Below are 18,383 nucleotides of genomic sequence, written 5' to 3' on the forward strand. Positions count from 1 at the left end.
CACTTTTAAGTACTAATCACACCCCCCAACCAGCTTATTACTAGTCCCTAGTAATCAAAGCATTAAAATAGAAAAATAATTTGCAAATACCACAAAGCAAGGCATTCATCATTTAACTTCTATTAATCTATCCAGATAAACAAACTCTCATTAAATTTATATATCTGCTTAATACCTCTTAAACAAGTTATTAGTAAACCTTCTTTCGGTGCTCAATAAATCAAAACATAGCTATGAAGCTTTTCATGGAAGAAAACAAAATTTTTGTTCTAATGTTTAAAGTTAACTTCCTTGGGTTGGGATTGTTATCTTCTCTTTTTTTTTTCTTTTTTTCTTTTTTTTTTTTAAAAAGCAAGAATTTATAGCACAATGTATCCTGAACCCATGTAACGAGCTTTCGGCTAATGACTCCCAGACCAGTTGGTCTTAGGGCATCAGGTGTTGAGACACCCCTACGAGCTTAGTAACTCGGGTTGCAAATACTGATATGTAGATAGTGCAATGTTTGATTCCTTTAAACTTTCTCCTCAACCCATGTAACAAGCACTGGGCCAATAACTCCCAAGTCAGTTGACTTTAGGGTACTAGGTGTTCAAACACCCCTTCGGGCTTATTTGCTTAAGTCAAGGAGGCTACGAAACCAAACTTATCTACTTCGTTTTTTTTTTATTATTATTATTATTATTATTTTGTTTTTTTTTTGTTTTTTGCATATTATATACTATCCCTTTCCCTTAGTTGTTACCTTTAACAAAAGAACACAAATAATGTAATAATCCAATGTGCAACCCACAATCATATGTTCGAGTGTGTGTGTGAAAATGAAGGTTTAGCAATACTTGTTAGATGAGCATATAAACAGAATCTATAGATAACAATCCAAGAGTTTGTAAATCTGAATATTTCAAGAAGTATTATAATAGACCTTGTTAAGAATGTTTACTAAGATGCGTCTCAAGAGTCACTAAAGTTCCTCCGTTACTCTGCCATCCTAGTAACAATAGTTTTGCAAATAAAATAAAGTTACGTAATAATAATGTGTTTTTTTTTTTTTTAATATCAACTACTACCCTCTCCCCCCAACCAAAACGAGACATTGTCCTCAATGTTCTAAGCAAAAAGATAGAGTGTAGAAGATATCACCTGAAACAGCGACTATTGACAAACCTGAAACACACTAAAACAAATATAAGAAACAACAAAACACAAATATTATGCTATTAATAAAACCAAAAGACACAATTTTTCACAAACTAAGGCTCAAATCCAATTTAAGCTTTTTATGGCGTTTCATGTTTGACCAATTGAGTTGACTCATGGAGGGATCAATTACAGGGATGAAAGATTGTAGTTGGTCAATCAATTGTTCAGCAGTAGCAGCAGAGATTATGATTTGTCGTGCCGAAGATGTTAGAAATTCCTGTTCCACAGCTTGATCAAGAAAAGACAACAAATTATCATAAAAACCATTAACATTTAACAAACCTATAGGTTTATGGTGAATGTTCAGTTGGGCCCAAGAGGAAATATGAAAAATCTCTTCCAATGTACCTAGACCACCTGGTAAGGCAATGAAGGCATCGGCATGGTTAAACATTGTATTCATTCTATCAGACATTGTAGAGACCTGTAATTCCTCTCCAATTGTTTTTCCAATGATGTCCCCTTCGGCTAAAGCTTTAGGGACAACCCCCAAAACTTGACTGCCTCCTACAAATGCAGCTATTGAAACACCCCCCCATTAACCCAAGACTGCCTCCCCCATAGACTAAATGAATCTTTCTCTCAGCTAGTACGCGACCAAGATGATTTGCTGATTCTAAAAATTCTTTTTCTTTCCCAGGACTAGATCCACCAAAAACACAAATAGTTTTTATTTTAGAAACAGAGGAACTCGCCATTTCTACACACTTCTATATATGCTGAATGAATGGGTTGAGTAGAAATGATGGGAAGGAAGAGAAGATTTTATAGATGAACAATTGAAAATGCAAAGCATACCACCTATATGTAGGCTAGCTGAAGTCTTACTCTCTCTCTCTTTCTTTTTTTATTTATTTATTTATTTATTGGTATTATTTTATTATTATATATATATATATATAAAAAAATGTATGTACAAGCAGTTGTGATTGTGGCTCACAGCTTTCCCTTGGTTTTACGTCCAAGAACGGCTTAAACGCCCTCTATGGGTCGGGGATAGGCTTCCCATCCAGTTTTCTTAAAAACTGGCAAACAGGGTCTTTTTCAGTCAGATTCCCAAGACTAAGTCGATCATGTTCTTTATGAAAATGAGGCCATAAATCATGAATTACACGATGCACATCTCCACTAGGATGCGTCTCAAGAGTTAATAGAAGATTATCTAAAGACTCCTTACTCAGTCCATCCTTAATGAATTGTATTTTATCTTCACGGTTTATAGATACCATTCCTAAAGAATGACATTTTGTATTACAAGTCCATCTGGCACATCGGTGACAGACTTTTAGTCGTCTTGCACGACGTTTCTTTGCAAAAGTGCTTTTACCTGTCCCAAGCATGTATGAAATAAAAGAGTTGGAAGACTCACCTGATAATCGGATCTTTGCTTCAATTATCCAGCGAATATCTTCAGGAATTCCATGGTTCATTAACAACCTCAATCTTTCACACCTAGCACGGTAAATTTTTGTAATCGCATTCTAAGGCAGAGCAGGAAAATACTTTTTCAATTTTTCAAGAGTGGTGTCCATTTTTTGTTTTGTTTTTAAAGAGAAGTGCAGAAGAGATGTAAAGAAAAGAGAAGGAACAAGGAATTGAACAAATATATACAGAGATATCAATTATCATGGGAAACTGAAAGAACCGACTTAAAAGTCACGGAGTACCGTTATCCGCCATTTGACCGGGGTTGGAGAAAGACTAGCAAAACAAAAGTCACACCAAAAAGAAACACAAAAAAATATGAGAAAAACAAAATAATCAACCTTCATATACAGGATCATTCAAACCAATGGATTCATTTTCACTAGGAAAATTATCAAAGTAAGCTTTCAAACGATGTCCATTGACCTTGAAAACATTACCATTCTTTGGATTCTCAATATCAAAGGCCCCATAAGGATATACATGTTTCACAACAAATGGACCGCTCCATCTTGATCTTAACTTTCCAGGAAATAAATGGAGTTGAGAATTATAAAGCAAAACTTTTTGACCAACATTAAATGTTTTTCTCAAGATTCTTTTATCATGAAAGTCTTTGATTCTTGCTTTATGAATTTTTGAATTCTCATATGCATCATTTCTTATTTCTTCAAGCTCATTTATTTGTAACTTACGCAGCTGACTCGCATCATCCAGGTTTGAATTGAAAGCTTTAATAGCCCAATAAGCTTTGTATTCAAGTTCCACAGGCAAATGACAAGGTTTTCCATAAACCAACCTATAAGGTGACATACCTAATGATGTTTTAAAAGCAGTTCGATAGGCCCAAAGTGCATCATTAAGTCTTAAAGACCAGTCCTTTCGATTAGGATTCACTGTTTTTTCCAAGATTTGTTTGATCTCCCTATTAGCAAGTTCTACTTGTCCATTTGTCTGGGGGTGATAAAGGGTGGAAACTTTGTGTGTGATTCCATATTTCTTCATTAAAGACTCAAATGGCTTGTTACAGAAATGTGTTCCACCATCACTTATCATGGCCCGAGGGATTCCAAATCGACTTAAAATGTTTTCTTTCAAAAACTTAATGACTGTTTTATGATCATTGCTACGACTTGGAATTGCTTCTATCCATTTTGAAACATAGTCTACTGCGACTAATATGTACACAAAACCAAATGATGGAGGAAATGGACCCATAAAATCTATACCCCAGCAGTCAAAGATTTCAATGACAAGAATAGTACTTAAAGGCATCATGTGACGTTTTGAAAGAGATCCTAACTTTTGACAATTTTCACAAGATTTGCAAAATGCATGCGTGTCCTTGAACATGGTGGGCCAATAAAATCCACATTGTAAGATTTTTGCGGCTGTCTTTTTTGACGAAAAATGACCTCCACATGCCTCAGAATGACAAAATTTAATGACATTACTTACCTCATTGTCAGGAATGCATCTTCGAAATATTTGATCAGGACAATATTTGAATAAATAAGGGTCATCCCAATAAAAGTTCTTCACTTCGTTCAAGAACTTTCTTTTGTCTTGAGTGCCCCAATGCGCTGGCAAATGTCCTGAAACAAGAAAATTAACAATATTAGCAAACTAAGGCATTGTAGTGACAGAAAGTAAAGATTCATCAGGAAAGTAGTCATCGATTGGTGTGATGTCAGATTTTGAATCAGTTGCCAATCTTGACAAATGATCCGCGACAACATTTTCGGTGCCTTTCTTATCCTTGATTGTGATATCGAATTCTTGAAGTAACAAAATCCACCGCACCAATCTAGCTTTAGAATCCTTCTTGGAAAGAAGATATTTCAACGCTGCATGATCGCTAAAAACAATAACAGGTGAGCCAACAAGATAAGATCTGAATTTTTCACACGCAAATACTACAGCAAGTAATTCTTTTTTAGTGGTTGTGTAATTTATTTGAGCACTATTTAAAGTTTTACTTGCATAGTAAATGACATAGGGTTTCTTATCTTTTCTTTGTCCTAAAACAGCACCCACGGCATAATCACTAGCATCACACATTATTTCAAAAGGTAATGACCAATCAGGAGGTTGAATAACAGGAGCAGATGTAAGCAGGTTTTTAAGTTTAACAAAGGCTTCTTCACAATATTCAGTCCATTCAAAAACATTATCCTTTGTTAGAAGGTTACACAATGGCTTAGATATTATACTAAAATCTTTGATAAACCTTCTATAAAAACCAGCATGTCCTAAAAATGATCTAACATTTTTAACAGATTTTGGTGTTGGCAAGTTGGCAATTAACTCAATTTTAGATTTATCAACCTCAATTCCTATTGATGAAACAATGTGACCAAGTACAATGTCGTTTGTTACCATAAAATGACATTTTTCCCAATTCAACACAAGATTCTTCTCTTCACACCTGTTCAAAACCTTTTCCAAATTAGTTAAACAATTATCAAATGAATCACCAAAAACAGAAAAATCATCCATAAATATCTCAAGAAAATGTTCAACCATATCACTGAATATGCTAAGCATGCATCTTTGAAACGTGGCTGGTGCATTACATAATCCAAAAGGCATCCTTCGGTATGCAAATGTACCAAATGGACATGTGAAAGTAGTTTTCTCTTGATCTTCAAATGCAATTTCAATTTGGTTGTAACCTGAATAACCATCTAGAAAACAATAAAATTCATGACCTGCAACTCTTTCTAGAATTTGATCCATGAAAGGTAAAGGAAAGTGATCTTTTCTAGTCATTGAATTGAGTTTCCTATAGTCAATGCACATGCGCCAACCAGTAATAGTCCTCGTTGGAATTAACTCATTTTTCTCATTTGTTATCACAGTAACTCTAGACTTTTTAGGTACAACTTGGGTAGGACTTACCCATTTGCTATCAGAAATAGGATAAATGATTCCATTATCTAGAAGTTTAATGACTTCATTCCTCACAACTTCTTTCATATTAGGATTAAGCCTTCGTTGCATTTCTCTAGAGGGTTTAGCATTTTCCTCCAAATAAATCTTGTGTGTGCAAATCAAAGGACTAATTCCTTTTATGTCAGCTATGGTCCATCCTAATGCATTTTTGTGCATTTTTAGAGTTTGTAATAACTTACCTTCTTGATGAACATTAAGTTTGGAAGAAATTATTACCGGGAAAGTTTCATTTTCTCCCAAAAATAAGTATTTGAGATTACATGGCAATGGCTTCAAATCGGGTTTTGGTGGTTGAACACTTGAAGGTATGGACCCAATTGATTGTGGTGGCAATTCCTCAATTTTTGGTCTCCAAATATTTGCCTTTGATTCTTCCTGAAAACAAACCATTTGCAAATCTTCAGATTCATTAAACTCAGTTTCATTGGAAGAATTTTCAAATTGATCATAAATTATTTTTTCAATAAAATCTACTTCTTGTAAATTATTATCATCTCTAGGTTGCTTGCAAATGTTAAAAACATTCATTTTTAATGTCATGTTTCCAAAAGATAACTTCATCACTCTATTCCGACAATTAATCAATGCATTAGAAGTTGCAAGAAATGGACGTCCTAAAATAACAGGAATTGAATTGCATGCTTCAACAGGTTGTGTATCCAAGACAATAAAATCCACAGGAAAGATGAATTTATCAACCTTTTAGTCGTGTCAAGTTTTTGGCGCCGTTGCCGGGGAGGTAAGTTCTTGTATAAATTATAATATTTATTTTATTTTCTCTTTTCACTTTTATTGTATATAACTTTGTTTCTTTTCTCTTGTTTCTTCTTCTTTTGTTTTCTTTTTCCTTTTATTCTATTTCTACACGTGCATGAGAGTGTGGTCACGTACATCAAGTGGTAGACTTTGTAGGGTATACTCATCATTTTCAGAAAATATGGCCGAAGAAGATAATCAATCACTTCATAATGAAAATAATGAGAATAATCGTGCTAGAACACTTAGAGACCACATGAATCCCACAAGAACAAGTGCACCATCATGTATAGTTTTTCCTCCCGATGCATCTCATTTTAATTTTAAACCAGACATTATTCAACTTTTACCTTCTTTTCATGGTTTAGAATTGGAAAATCCATACTTGCATTTAAGAGAATTTGAGGAGGTCTGCAACACCTATAATAATTTAAATTGTAGCATGAACACCATCAGATTAAAGCTTTTTCCTTTTTCATTAAAAGATAAAGCTAAAACATGGCTACAAAATTTAAGACCAGGATCCATTCGTGCTTGGGATGAAATGCAACAACAATTTTTAAAGAAGTTTTTCCCATCTCATAGAACAAACTCTTTCAAGAGACAAATCACCACTTTCACTCAAAAACCAGGAGAAACATTTTACAAATGTTGGGATAGGTATCGAGACTTGCTTAGTACTTGCCCTCATCATGGTTTTGAAACATGGAGATTGGTTTCACATTTCTATGAAGGGTTAACACCTAAAGATAGGCAAATGGTTGAATTGATGTGCAATGGAACTTCTGAAGATAAAGACCCTAATGAAGCAATGGAGTACTTAGACTTGTTAGCTGAAAATGCTCAAAATTGGGACACCGCGGGAACATATGAGGCATCGAGTAAAACTCAACCTCATACATCTAGTGGAGGTATGTACAACCTTAGGGAAGATCATGACCTTCAAGCCAAATTTGCATCTTTAGCTAGAAAAGTCGAGGCACTAGAATTGAAAAAGAGTGGTCAATTAAACTCTGTTGAAAACATTGTGTGTCAAATCTGTGAAACAAATGAACACTTAACCAATAACTGTCCAACCTTGCCTTCTTTTAAGAAATGTCTCCATGAACAAGCTCATGCTTTAAATAGTTTCCAAAGGCCCAACCATAACCCATACTCACAAACATACAATCCTGGTTGGAGAAATCACCTGAATTTCAGTTGGAAGAGTGACAATGCACAAACTTCACCACCACAGTTCCAAGCACACCATAATTTCCAAAATTATCATAGATATGCACCTCCTTATGCTCCATCTCCTACAAGAAAGTTTGAGGAAACTTTGTATGCATTCATTGAAAAGCAAGAGACAATCAACACTCAACTTGCTCAAAATATGACAGATTTTAAAGATACTCTTGCAAAATTAACATCTGCTCTCAGTTTCCAAGAGAAAGGTAAGTTTCCATCTCAACCACAACAAAATCCTAAGGGGCAATACAATGCAAATGCAAGTAGTTCCAGAAGCCAACACATGGATCAAGTCAAATCAGTCACTACTCTACGCAGTGGTAAGGTTATTGAAAAACCCTCTCTTGAACCTTATGAGAAAGATGATGAGTCAATTTCTAAGAGAACGGAAGGGGTTGAATCTGAAAATTGCAAAGAAACGACTGATTCTCCGCCAGCACTTCCATTTTCTCATGCCATGACCAATCAGGAAGAAATCGAGGATGAAAAAGGCATCGAAAAGGTTGATGCGAATCTTTTATCAAAAGTGACAACAGATTCGACACCCGACATCACACCAATCGATGATTACTTTCCTGATAAATCTCTACTTTCTCTTAGTTCAATGCCTTGGTTTGCTAAAAATATCAATTTTCTTGCTTCAGGATTTTTGCCAGCTCACTGGAGTATTGAAGATAAAAGAAAATGTTTGAGCAATGAGCAAACTTTTTGTTGGGATGACCCTTACTTATTCAATTATTGTCCTGATGAAATATTTAAAAAATGCATTCTCGACAATGAGGTAAGTAATTTCATTAAATTTTGTCACTCTAAGGCATATGGAGGTCATTTCTCATCAAAAAAGAGGATTGTAGAAATCTTACAAAGTGGATTTTACTCGCCCATCATATTCAAGGAGTCAGATGCATTCCGCAAAAACTGTGAAAATTGTCAGAAGGTGGGATTTATTTCAAAACATAGAGAGTCTTTAGATAATCTTCTATTGACTCTTAAATCTCATCATAGTCGAGATAAGCATCGTGCAATTCATGACTTATGAACCCATTTTTATAAAGAACATACTTGGCATAGTCTTGGGAATCTGACTAAAAAAGACCATGTTTGCCATTTTTTAAGAAAACTGGATGGGAAGCCTATCCCCGACCCATTGAGGGCGTTTAAGCTGTTCTTGGACGTAAAACCAAGGGAAGATGTGAGCCACAATCACAACTACGATTTGAATTTTTTTTGTTTGTAAAACCTTGTGTCTTTTGGTTTTATTATTGTGTTTTGTTATTTCTTATTTTTGTTTCAGTGTGTTTCAGGTTTTGTCAGTGTTCGTTATTTCAGGTGATATCTTTTATACTCTATCTTTCTACCTTAGAACATTGAGGACAATGTCTTGTTTTGGTTGGGGGGAGAGGGTAGTAGTTGATAAAAAAAAAAAATTGTTTTTCATTTCATAAAGCATGTGCATAATTGTTGTTACTAGGATGGCAGAGTAAAGGAGTTCTTTTGTTAAAGCGACTCTTGAGACGCATCTTAGTAACCATTCTTAACAAGGTCTATTATAATACTTCCTGAAATATTCAGATTTACAAACTCTCGCATTGTTATCACTTAATTCTGCTCACATACTTATTTAACATGTATTCTTAAACCTTAATTTACACACACACACTTTAACATATGATTGTGGGTTGCATATTGGATTATTACATTATTTATGTTCTTTTGTTAAAGGTAACAACTAAGGGAAAGGGATTGTATATAATTAAAAAAAAAAAAACATGAAAAAAAAAAGAAAAAAAAAAAGAAAAAAAGAAAAAAATGATGATAATAAAAATGTAGATAAGTTTGATTTCGTAGCCTCCGTAACCTAAGCAATTAAGCCCGAAGGGGTGTTTTAACACCTAATACCCTAAAGTCAACTGACTTGGGAGCTATTGGCCCAACGCTTGTTACATGGGTTGAGGAGAAAAGCTTAAGGGAATCAAACATTGCACTATCTACATATCAGTATCTGCGACCCGAGTTACTAAGCTCGTAGGGGTGTCTTAACACCTAATGCCCTAAGACCAACTGGTCTGGGAGTCATTAGCTGAAAGCTCGTTACATGGGTTAAAGATGCATGATGTTTTTAAAGTATATGTATATAGAGTTAAAAAAAAAAGAAGAAAAAAAAAAGAAGACAAAAATAGTAATCCCAACCCAAGGAAGTTAACCTTAAACATTAGAACAAAATTTTTGTTTTATTCCAAGAAAAGCCCCATAATTATGTGTTGATACATTGAGCACAAAAGAAAGGTTTATTAATATCTTGTTAAGTGGTATTGAGCAGATATATAAATTTAATGAGAGTTTGTTTATCTGGATAGATTAATGGAAGTTAAATGATGAATACCTTGCTTTGTGGAATTTGCAAATTGTTTTTCTATTTAACGCTTTGATTACTAGGGACTAGTAATAAGCTGGTTCGGGGGTGTGATTAGTACTTAAAAGTGCATTTTTATCATGGTTTTATATCATCATTTTGCACTTGAAGTATCAATAACTCCTTAACCAAAGCATGTTTTATAATAATATATCTAATAATATAAGATACCTTTAATTTGTGGTAAATGTCTATTTTTAATGCAGGCCTATCACATGAATGAAAGGATTGATTGATGACTTTAAGAACATAAATTGCAAGGATAAAGAGATGGCCAAACTTAGAAAAGAGATGTCGGTGCAATTCAAATCGGAACACTGTTCGGTAATTGGGTCATATCTGGAGCTATATATCTCAGATTTAGGTCCAATTTATATGGATGGAAAGGTAAGACATAGGCCTACAACTTTCATATGGAGCTTAAGATCTAAAAAGGCCATTTACAAGTCCAAATTGTAGCAACAACAAAGAAGCCCAAATCTGTCTTCCAACCCGAGCACTGTTCGGTATTTTGGCCATATCTGGAGTTCTAGAAGTCCAAATGAGCTGAACTTTTTACACAAGAAAGCTGAGACAATTGCCTACAACTTTCGTGTTTGCAACTGGCTCCAGTTTTGACGTTATCAATGACGTTTTGGGCAGACAAGAGAAGATAAGGATTGTCACCAAGTCAAAAGTTGGCCACCCACTTATCAATTAGTCATCAAATCAATAGTTCCCAATTTTGGCCTATAAAAGGAGGCATTTGCCATGCATTTAGGCATCTTGGTTTTCAGATCAAGATCATGCTCTTCCTTTCTCTCTTTGTATTTTTTGTAATGTTTATGTTTTGCTTTCATTAATATTAAGTTTATGCCTTTCATTTCCTTTCCTTTACTTAGTTAACTTTTATGTTCTTATTTTGTTTATCTATTTTGCTTTCTTTCATTATGTCTAGCTAAGTTAGTTATGTCAAGGTGAAAAGGTTACACTAATGGTGTAAGAATAAGTATAATGTAAACTTAATATGGACTTTAATGTTTGATACTAACATGTTTTATATTTGTTATCTTGTTCACTCTTTAATACTTTGCTTGTTAAATGACTAATCTTGATTTATGTTGTATAACACTTGGTACAACAAATGCTTGACACTTTCATAGCCCATAATGTATGGTATAACCGACACCTGAGCTATGAAAGGAACTTGATTTGTTGTTAACATAAGTTATAATCATGAATGCTTGACGAGATTTACAAGTATTAGCATTAATTGAATAAGATGACTAATGTAATCATGTTAACAATATATAATCTGATTGGAACCTCCTTTGTGTGTGGTTTCCAATTCAATAATAAGAGTTTATACTATACTTGTTTGATATACCATTAGTGGAACCTCTAACCTTGACATTTGTTATTATTATTGTTTAATCCTTACATTAATTTTCCATCTCCAAGTTCCCATCATCTTCTTCTTCTTCTCTTTCTTTATTACTACTATTACTATTACTATTACTATTATTATTATTATTATTATTATTATTACTATTATTGTTGTTGTTGTTGTTATTGTTATTGTTATTGTTGTTGTATTATTGTTATTTATAATTTGTACAAATAACCTCCCTGTGGTTCGACCCCGGTCTTGCCGGGTTATTTATTACTTCGACACTCCTGCACTTGGGAGAAGACATCAATCTTTTCGTCGTGTCAGTGATCTTTTTTAGTCATTGAATTAAGTTTCCTATAGTCAATGCACATGCGCCAACCAGTAATAGTCCTCGTTGGAATTAACTCATTTTTCTCATTTGTTATCACAGTAACTCCAGACTTTTTAGGTACAACTTGGGTAGGACTTACCTATTTGCTATCAGAAATAGGATAAATGATTCCATTATCTAGAAGTTTAATGACTTCATTCCTCACTACTTCTTTCATATTAGGATTAAGCCTTCGTTGCATTTCTCTAGAGGGTTTAGCATTTTCCTCCAAATAAATCTTGTGTGTGCAAATCAAAGGACTAATTCCTTTTATGTCAGCTATGGTCCATCCTAATGCATTTTTGTGCATTTTTAGAGTTTGTAATAACTTACCTTCTTGATGAACATTAAGTTTGGAAGAAATTATTACCGGAAAAGTTTCATTTTCTCCCAAAAATGAGTATTTGAGATTACATGGCAATGGCTTCAAATCGGGTTTTGGTGGTTGAACACTTGAAGGTATGGACCCAATTGATCGTGGTGACAATTCCTCAATTTTTGGTCTCCAAATATTTGCCTTTGATTCTTCCTGAAAACAAACCATTTGCAAATCTTCAGATTCATTAAACTCAGTTTCATTGGAAGAATTTTCAAATTGATCATAAATTATTTTTTCAATAAAATCTACTTCCTGTAAATCATTATCATCTCCAGGTTGCTTGCAAATGTTAAAAACATTCATTTTTAATGTCATGTTTCCAAAAGATAACTTCATCACTCCATTCCTACAATTAATCAATGCATTAGAAGTTGCAAGAAATGGACGTCCTAAAATAACAGGAATTGAATTGCATGCTTCAACAGGTTGTGTATCCAAGACAATAAAATCCACATGAAAGATGAATTTATCAACTTGTACTAACACATCTTCAACTATTCCTCTAGGCATTTTTATAGATCTATCAGCAAGTAAAAGAGTAACAGAAGTAGGTTTTAACTCACCGAGATTTAGACTTTGAAAAACCGAATATGGAAGTAAATTCACACTAGCTCCAAGATCAAGTAAAGCTCTGTCAATTTTATGTTCTCCAATAAAGCAAGAAATTGTAGGACAACCAGGGTCTTTATATTTCAAAGCATTATTATTCTGAAGAATGGCACTTACTTGTTCGGCTAAGAAGGCTTTCTTTTTCACATTCAATTTTCTCTTTACAGTGCATAGATCTTTCAAAAATTTAGCATAAGATGGTACCTATTTAATAGCATCTAGCAAAGGTATATTAATCCTTACCTGTTTGAAAGTTTCAAAGATTTCAGAATTGTGATTGACTTTCCTTTGTTTAGTCATGGCATGAGGAAATGGAAGTGCTGGTGGGGAATCAGTCTCTTCCTTGCAATGATCAGGTTCAACCATTTCCTTACCCTTGGAGACTAACTCATCTTCTTTCTCACAAGGTTCAAGAATAGGTTTTTTAATAACCTTACCACTGCGGAGAGTAGTGACTGATTTGACTTGATCCAGATGTTGGCTTCCAGAACTGCTTGTACTTGAATTGTATTGCCCCTTGGGATTTTGCTGGGGTTGAGATGGAAACTTACCTTTCTCCTGAAAACTGAGAGCAGATATGAACTTTGCAAGAGTATCTTTCAAATCAGTCATGGTTTAAGCATTTTGAGTGTTGATTGTCTCTTGCTTTTCAATGAATGCATGTAATGTTTCCTCAATATTTCTTCTAGGAGGGGGAATATAAGGAGGTGCATATCCATGAGAATTTTGAAAATTATGTTGTGTTTGAAATGGTGGTTGTGAAGTTTGTGCATTGTTGTTCTCACTCTTCCAACTGAAATTTGGGTGATTCCTCCAACCAGGGTTGTATGTTTGGGAGTATGGGTTGTGGTTAGGCCTTTGGAAACTGTTTAAAGCATGGGCTTGTTCATGGAGACATTCCTTAAAAGAAGGCAAGGTTGGACAATCGTTGGTTGAGTGTTCATTGGTTTCACAAATTTGACACACAATTTCTTGAACAGATTTTAATTGACCACTCTTTTTTAATTCTAGTGCCTCAACTTTTCTAGCTAAAGATGCAAATTTAGCTTGAAGGTCATGATCTTCCCTAAGGCTATGCATGCCTCCATTAGATGTATGAGGTTGAGTTTTACCTAGTGCCTCACAAGTACTTGTGGTGTCCCAATTTTGAGCATTTTCAGCTAGCAAGTCTAAGTACTCCATTGCTTCATCAGGGTCTTTATCTTCAAAAGTTCCATTGCACATCAATTCCACCATTTGCCTATCTTTAGGTGTTAACCCTTCATAAAATTGTGAAACCAATCTCCATGTTTCAAAACCATGATGAGGACAGGTATTAAGCAAGTCTTTATATCTATCCCAACATTTGTAAAATGTTTCTCCTGGTTTTTCAGTAAAAGTGGTGATTTGTCTTTTGAAAGAGTTTGTTCTATGAGAAGGGAAAAATTTCTTTAAAAATTGTTGTTGCATTTCATCCCAAACATGAATGGATCCTGACCTAATATTTTGTAGCCATGTTTTAGCTTTATCTTTTAACGAAAAAGGAAAAAGCTTTAATCTGATGGTGTTCATGCTACAATTTAAGTCATTATAAGTGTTACAAACTTCTTCAAATTCTCTTAAGTGCAAGTATGGATTTTCTAATTCTAAGCCATGAAAAGTGGGTAAAAGTTGAATAATACCTGGCTTAAAATTAAAATGAGATGCATCAGGAGGAAAAACAATACATGATGGTGCACTTGTTCTTGTTGGATTCATATGATCTCTAAGTGTTCTAACACGATTATTCTCATTATTCTCATTATTCTCATTATGAATTGATTGGTTATCTTCTTCGGCCATGTTTTCTAAAGAAAATGATGATTTTCTAGAAAGTCTACCACTTAATGTACGTGTCCAAACTCTCATGCAAATACAAAAGAAAAGAAAAGAAAAAAAAGAAAAAGAAAAAGAAACAACAATTAGAAAAACAAATAAAAGTGAAAATAAAATAAAATAAAATATTTAATTTATACAATAACTTACCTCCCCGGCAACGACGCCAAAAACTTGACACGATCAAAGAGTTGATGTCTTATCCCAAGTGCAGGAGTGTCAAAGTAAAATAACCCGGCAAGACCGGGGTCGAACCACAGGGAGGTGAATTATATAAATTACAAATAAAGAAAAAGAGTTGAAGAGAATAATAATAGAAAAAGAGTTGAAGAAAGTTTTGGGATATGATATTGATGTAAGGATTAAACAATAACAAAACATATGTCAAGGTTATAGGATTGACTAATGGTATTTCTAATAAATATAATATAAACTCTTTTTATTACTCAACTAGAAACTACACATAAAGGAGGTTCTAATCGGATGATTTCTCGTTATTAGCTCATTATAAATTACTAACATGATCATATTAATTATCTTATCTAAGTAATACCATACTTATAAATATCATCAAGCATTCATGTTGCTAGTTTATGTTAACAACAAATCAAGTTCCTATCATAATAACGATGTCGGCCGAAAACTATGAAGGATCAAGCATTTGATGTACCAAATATTATACAACACAAATTTAAATTAACCATTTAATAAGCAAGGTATTAAGAATTAGTAAGATAAAAAGATAAAACATGTTAATAATAATCTTTCTTGGATATAAACATTTAAAGCTCATGTTGAGTTTATATTATACCTATTCTAACACCATTAGAGAAACCTTTTCACCTTGACATAATTAACTTAGCTAAACATTAAGAAGGAGAAAAACATAAATAAACAATATAAGAACATAAACATAATATAAGCTAACTAAGTATCGGAAAGGAAATAAAAGAGCATAAACAAGAGATTACTATAGCATAAAAGAAAACTTGAACATTACAAAGATGTAGAGAGAAAGCAAGAAGATAACTTTGATCTGAAAATTAATATGACTAAATACATGGACAATGCCTCCTTTTATAGGCTAAGTTTCAGAACTATTGATTGATTGAAGAATTGGTGGGCATCCATTGATTTGGTGGCTGGTTTTTGACATTAATGGCTGCTGTTTTTTTGATATTGTGGGCTGATTTTTGATATTGTTGGCTGGCCAAAACGTCATTGCTCACATCAGAATTATAGCCAACTGAATTGTGAAAGTTGTGGGCAATTGTCTCAGCTTTCCAACAAAAAAAACCAGAGCTCATTTGGACTTCTAGAACTCAAGATATGAGCCAAAAACCGAATAGTGCTTGAGTTGCAGGACAGCTTTCGACGTCTTCTTTGTTGCGAAGATTTGGGCTTGAAAACGGCAGAACTGAGTCTTTGACTTCATATGAAAGTTGTAGGTCTATGTCTTACCTTTCCATCGATATAAAATGAACATAAATCTGATATCTACAGCTCCAGATATGATCAAATTACTGAACGGTGTTCGAGTTTGGAATGCACCAGCAACACTTTGCTAAGTTTGGCCTTCTTTTTATCCTTTCAATTTCAATCCTTAAACTCATCAATCAATCCTTTTATTTATGTGATAGACCTGCATTTAGGATGAACATTTACCATGAATTAAAGGTATATTATATTTTTAGACTTGCTAATATAAAACATGCTTTTGTTAGGGAATTTAATGATACTTTAGGTGCAATATGATGACATAAATCCTTAATGAGAATGCACTTTTAAGTATTAATCAGTAGCCCATACGGTATAGTATAACCAACACCTGAGCTATGAAAGGAATTTGATTTGTTGTTAACATAAGTTATAATCATGAATGCTTGACGAGATTTACAAGTATTAACATTAATTGAATAAGATGACTAATGTAATCATGTTAACAATTTATAATCTGATTGGAACCTCCTTTATGTGTGGTTTCCAATTAAATAATAAGAGTTTATACTATACTTGTTTGACATACCATTCGTGGAATCTCTAACCTTGACATTTGTTATTATCATTGTTTAATCCTTACATTAATATTCTATCTCGAAGTTCTCATCTTCTTCATCTTCTTCTTCTTCTCTTTCTTTATTATTACTTCTCCTTCTTTTTCTTTATTATTATTATTATTATTATTAGTATTACTACTAGTACTACTTCTATTATTATTATTATTGTTGTTGTTGTTGTTGTTGTTGTTGTTATTGTTGTTATTATTGTTATTGTCATCTATAATTTATACATTTAACCTCCCTGTGGTTCGACCCTGGTTTTGCCGGGTTATTTATTACTTCGACACTCCTACACTTGAGAGAAGACATCAATCTTTTAGTCGTGTCACTTAGATTAGATTTGAGTCTTTATTTGTGAATCTTTGTGTCCTTTTCTTTTATTATTGTGTTTTGTTGTTTATTTTATTTGTTTAAGTATGTTTCAGGATTGTCAGTGTTTGTTATTTTAAGTGATGTCTTTTATACTCTATCTTTCTATGTTAGGATATTAAGGACAATGTCTTGTTTTGGTTGGAGGGAGAGGGTAGTAGTTGACAAAAAAATTTAACTGACTATGTTTTCTATTTCATAAAGCATGTGCAAAATTGTTGTTACTAGATGGTAGAGTGAATGAGCTCTTTTGTTAAAGTGACTCTTGAGATGCATCTTGGTAACCATTCTTAACAAGATCTATCATAATACTTCTTGAAATATTAAGGTTTACAAACTCTCTCATTGTTATCACTTAATTTTACTCATATCCTCTTTTAACATGTATTTTTAAACCTTAATTTTCAAACACACACTTTAACATATGATTATAGGTTATAATTAGATTATTACATTATTTATGTTCTTTTATTAAAGGTAAGAACTAAAGGAAAGGGATAGTATATAATTTGAAAAAAAATAAAAAAAGAAAAAGAAAAAAATATAGATAATAAAAATGTAGATAAGTTTGGTTTCGTAGCCTTCCTAACCTAAGCCATTAAGCCCGAAGGGGTGTCTTAATACTTAATACCCTAAAGTCAATTGATTTGGGAGTTATTGACCTAATGCTTGTTACATGGGTTGAGGAGAAAAGCGTAAGAGAATCAAACATTGCACTATCTACGTATTAGTACTGCAACCCGAGTTATTAAACTCGTAGGAGTGTCTTAACACCTAATGCCCTAAGACCAATTGGTCTGGGAGTTATTAGCTTAAAGCTCATTACATGGGTTAAATATGTATTGTATTTTAAGTTACATGTATATATATTTAAAAAAAAAAGATAAAAATCCCAACCTAAGGAAGTTAACCTTAAACATTAGAACAAGAATTTTGTTTTCTTCCAAGTAAAGCCCCATAACTATGTGTTGATATATTAAGCATAAAAGAAAGGTTTATTAATATTTTATTTAAAAGTTATTGAACAGATATATAAATTTAATGAGAGTTTGTTTATCTAGATAACTTAATGGAAGTTGAATGATGAATACCTTGCTTTGTGGAATTTGCAAATTGTTTTTCTAATGCTTTGATTACTAGGGACTAGTAATAAACTGGTTGAGGGGTGTGATTAGTATTTAAAAGTGCATTTTTATCAAGGTTTTATATCATCATTTTGCACTTGAAGTATTAATAACTCCTTAACTAAAGCATGTTTTATACTAACATATATAATAATATAAGACACCTTTAATTTATGGTAAATATTCATTTTAAATATAGGCCTATCATATAAATGAAAGGATTGATTGATAAGTTTAAGAACTAAAATTGAAAGGACAAAGAGA

General features: G+C 33.2%; 2 long non-coding RNA genes across 2 annotated transcripts in view; one reads left to right on the forward strand and one right to left on the reverse strand.

Annotated features, from left to right (window-relative positions):
* Window positions 1-3,337, forward strand: part of LOC105117014 (uncharacterized) — a 31,419-nt gene extending 28,082 nt beyond the window's left edge. The window contains exon 3 of the long non-coding RNA XR_840662.1: window positions 3,328-3,337. This is a non-coding gene — a long non-coding RNA (uncharacterized LOC105117014). The remainder of the gene's footprint in view (window positions 1-3,327) is intronic.
* The window catches only part of LOC105117010 (uncharacterized), a 25,798-nt gene extending 10,962 nt beyond the window's left edge, over window positions 1-14,836 (reverse strand). Inside the window, exons 1-2 of the long non-coding RNA XR_840657.1 lie at window positions 14,825-14,836; window positions 1,617-1,627 (exon numbers count right to left, since the gene is read on the reverse strand). This is a non-coding gene — a long non-coding RNA (uncharacterized LOC105117010). The remainder of the gene's footprint in view (window positions 1-1,616; window positions 1,628-14,824) is intronic.
* Window positions 14,837-18,383: the final 3,547 nt, after the last annotated feature.

The sequence above is a fragment of the Populus euphratica genome, unplaced genomic scaffold (genome assembly GCF_000495115.2).
Source record: "Populus euphratica unplaced genomic scaffold, PopEup_1.0 scaffold1149.1, whole genome shotgun sequence".
NCBI classification, from domain to species: Eukaryota; Viridiplantae; Streptophyta; class Magnoliopsida; order Malpighiales; family Salicaceae; genus Populus; species Populus euphratica.